Source organism: Silurus aristotelis, assembly GCF_946808225.1.
Source record: "Silurus aristotelis genome assembly, chromosome: 4".
NCBI lineage: Eukaryota > Metazoa > Chordata > Actinopteri > Siluriformes > Siluridae > Silurus > Silurus aristotelis.
The window spans coordinates 1429951-1433949 of NC_139577.1; the positions used below are offsets into that span (position 1 = coordinate 1429951).

The 3999-nt window shown below is 38.0% G+C and overlaps 1 long non-coding RNA gene across 1 annotated transcript; it reads right to left on the minus strand.

The window, feature by feature from the left end:
- Positions 1-245: 245 nt before the first annotated feature.
- Positions 246-1691, minus strand: LOC310725099. The gene is made up of 3 exons (XR_014533248.1): positions 1437-1691; positions 1141-1257; positions 246-367 (listed from the first exon to the last, which is right to left on the minus strand). It is a non-coding gene; the product is annotated as an uncharacterized lncRNA (long non-coding RNA).
- Positions 1692-3999: the final 2308 nt, after the last annotated feature.

Here is a 3999-nt window from a genome sequence, read left to right on the forward strand (position 1 = left end):
GTGTGTGTGTGTGTGTGTGTGTGTGTGTTTGTGTGTTGGTGTTGACTTGGGTCATTATGTATCTGTCTCCTGTCTGCTAACAGCCAGAGCACCATGTCAGATCCATCAAAAGAAAAGCAATTAATAATGGAACATCAATATGAGCTAATAGTTGCTCACACACTTCACTCAAAATGTAGAACTTTTCGGAAAACAATGCATCCGCATCCATTTATTTCTTCATTTATATTCATTTTTTCCCCACATTAAATCAGTAACCGCTTTATCCTGATAAGGGCTGTTGGTACTTCCAGAGCCTGATGTCCCGTGTCCAGTGAAGGTTATACACACAGTGTGTTGCAGGGAATTATGTGTACACATTTACACACTAGAGGTGAAAAAAAGAAGAATAATAGAGAAAATGTGTACATTCGAAATACATCAGATATAAAATATATTTTGTAGATAACTGATATTTTCTCATTATTCATAATGTGGCTTGCAGCCACAATATTCTACTCGAGTAACTGTTCTGTTACTTCATTTAAAAATTTTTTGAATTAAATCCACTCAAGTAAAAGTAACAAGTAGCTCATTTAAAAAATTTACTCAAAGTTAAATTAACTTTTTTTTACAGAGGCGGGTGAAGGAGAGGATTCTACTGTAGTTCAAAAAGGACAAGCAGATATAAATAAACTATTAACTAATAAACATAATAAAAAATTCTCCTGGTATAATGTAATTTATGATAACAAGAGAAATCGTGAATGCAAATTCAGAAATCAGACAGCGAACGCACGCATTGAACGACTTTTGATGCTTCGTCTGCATCACTGGTGTTTGTCTTGTCCGCCTAAATCTTTCTTTCTTTTGAGTTTAACTTGTCTGTTCTCTCAAACCCATCAACCAATCAGTGCATGAGTTTCCGTAGGGATTTAGATCCTTATAAATAGTCCAAAATATACGTACTTATTGCATTGCAGTGACTTAAGAATTTTACAACCATTTTGACAAAAAGTATACAAATAGAATCACTGAAAGAAACACTGTATTAGGAGTCCCATTACTGTCTCCCCGTGTCTGTCTGTCCCCTCTAAATAAACTGAATCCAGCTCATGCTTCACTACTAGCACTGAAGCAATGTTTTGTAGCTGTGCTCACAGGGTAGTGGAGGGTGTAATGCTATGGCTGGAATAACAGGCTGCTGCTCTGGGAAACATAACAGATGTTGTGTTTGCTGTTGGGGTAGATGCTGAACGGTTCACAAACAGCTGGTCACTGCAACACACACACACACACACACACACACACACACACACACACACACACACACACACACACACACACACACACACACACACACACACACACACATGCAATCAGTGGAAAACAACTGCCAACAATTTTTTTTAAATGAAATAATTGTACTGCTTTTATAATACAGTTTTACAATGAACCTTTCTGCAGGGTCAGTTGATGAGACTCCCACAGCTCCGCTCGGTTTGATGTTTGTCTTATTGCAGATGCATACACTCACAGGAACACACACACACACACAACTCTCCCAGTGGGAAGAGGAAATGAGACAAACTGGCAGCCGTCACTCTCGTCACTCAAAGCCCCCTCGTCCGTTCTGAGCCGCCGCTCCCTGCAGCAGGGACGGCCCATCTGTCCCAGGCGCAGCCTCATTATCCCATTAGCAAGCCATTACAGCGTCCTCCTCACCACTGGAGCCTAATGTCATTGCAGAGTGCATGTGAATATATGCCATAGACCCCTGTAGCTGCCGAGCATCCTTTTTAACACAAAAGGCCAAGATGGCACACTTCTGCGAGCATTTGCTTTAAAATCACATAGCGCTGCGCTGCCATTTGGACGCACATCTGTCACAAGGCTCCGTGCAGCAGGCGACCGGGTTGTGTTCACGCCGGGACGTTCTGACACAATGTGGATTGATGTATTAATGAAATGTCACCAGCTTTGTCACAAGGAGTTGGAAGAATATGACCAGGCTGAAATGGCTTCGAGCTGTGGATCAATGTGGATTCTAGGACAGTGTTTCCTTAAATGGAAACAGACTTTTTTTTTTAATTATAGACTTTTGGTGGAAAGAAAATGCTTATTATACAGTAACTATACTGTAAATACAATCTATTATGCAGTGACCAATAAAGATGTGTGTGTATATATAAATATATTTAGGACTGATGCTTCAGCTAAAGTGATATATACACTAAAATTTTGGATTTAGGATGCCATTAATGCCTCAGCCCAGAAGCAGTTAAACCCTGGAACAATACAGAAAATATAATTTCTAAAATTATAATTTCATCATGTATGATATACTACTACAAAATAAACAGAGAAGTAATATAAAGGGGATTAATGGGGCAGCAGTCATAATAGAAATACTTTTTTTTATATGTATATAAGAAATATTATTGTTTAGCTGATTTTAGGGAGCATAACTATAGTAAAGTTCGAGTAGGGTCTGAGAAAAAAATATTTTTTTTGCAAAACAGCATTGCATCATTCCTGCATAACATAACAAAAATCACAAGTAAAGTAATAACAATAACACTAAAAGTAATAAACAACAATAATGCTTAATTCAATAAACCCCAATGCATTATGAATATGTGAATGAATATGGTTTTGTTAGTTAGTTGTTTGTTAGTTTAAAACTTATTGTATATTTGAAACACAGAAAATTACTTTATTATTGTAAAAAAAAAAAAAAAAGTGATACAAATATCTAAAAAAAAATGAAATACTGTAAGGTTTATTAAACCAGACAAAAATGCTGTCAATGATTAGTTATGTATTAAATCACGAGGAATTGATGAAAATATTTTTTGGATGATATTTTTCAGATCCCACTATGTAACTTTTTTTTTTACTTCCTGTCTGATAGCATATTAGGAATTATGTTACATTGTCAACCCACTTTAATGTCACATGCACACTTTTGATCATATTTGACCACCACACTTAGATCCGTCAATCAAAGCTGGCCTTCCTTATCCATCTGTCTTTACTTATGTGGTAAAAAGGAAAAGTGATTGCCCCCCATTAGCAACTTATTAGAGATGGAGCGGCATGTTACTTTCTACTGGAGCTTCGTTCCTTATTGCATTAAAAGGCCATTTAAATACCTGTGCTGTGCTTTGTTCCTCGGGCCGGCCCTGCTCTTTACATGACTAATGTTATGCAGGAATAAAGCACCAGGGCTGGAGAAGGTTGCTCAGGGGTCATCCGTCACTCGGTGTCAAAAGAAGAGGCAGCTTCCTGGAGAGTGCCCGCCTTCACCCCTCCTACAGCCAGGGGGCGGGGCAGGAGGGCGAGCTCACACACCTTCTTTCCTATCAGTGTTTGGGTATTTTGTTTTACTTCAGTGGAGCACATTGCGTAGTGTTTAGTGTAGTTTGTGTCTAGCTGGATAATTTTCAGATTTCTCACGTGTTAATACATGACCAGGTTGATATTTTGTCTATGTGGACATGTATTTCTATCGTTATATCAGGATCAAATTCTTTTAAAGCACGAGAGAATCTAACAGTTTCTACCTTGTAGGGACATATGGCTAGTCACAAAGAGTAGATCTTTTCAGTTATTGAGGTTAAGATTATGGTTTAGGTGTAGCATAGACTTTGAGTAGAATGTGTGCGTATAGATGTGTGTATGTTGAATGTTGATTGTGACTTTGAGTTTAAAGTTTAATTGAATGTGTGGGTTTGTGAATTCTCAGGAACTGATGATGAGTAAACTTAAACTCGGACGTCAGAACATTTCAACCTCCGTGCATTTGAGAAACAGGATGAGACAATGATATTCACCTCCTCAAATCAGTGAATGTATGGTAATGTTATAGATTTAAATAGTAAATCAATGCTGATTACTTCAAAGCAAACCAAATAGAAATGTGTGTGTGTGTGTGTGTGTGTGTGTGTGTGTGTGTGTGTGTGTGTGTGTGTGTGTGAGGGAGAAAGAATGTCTGTTTGTGTCAGTCCACATGCTGGA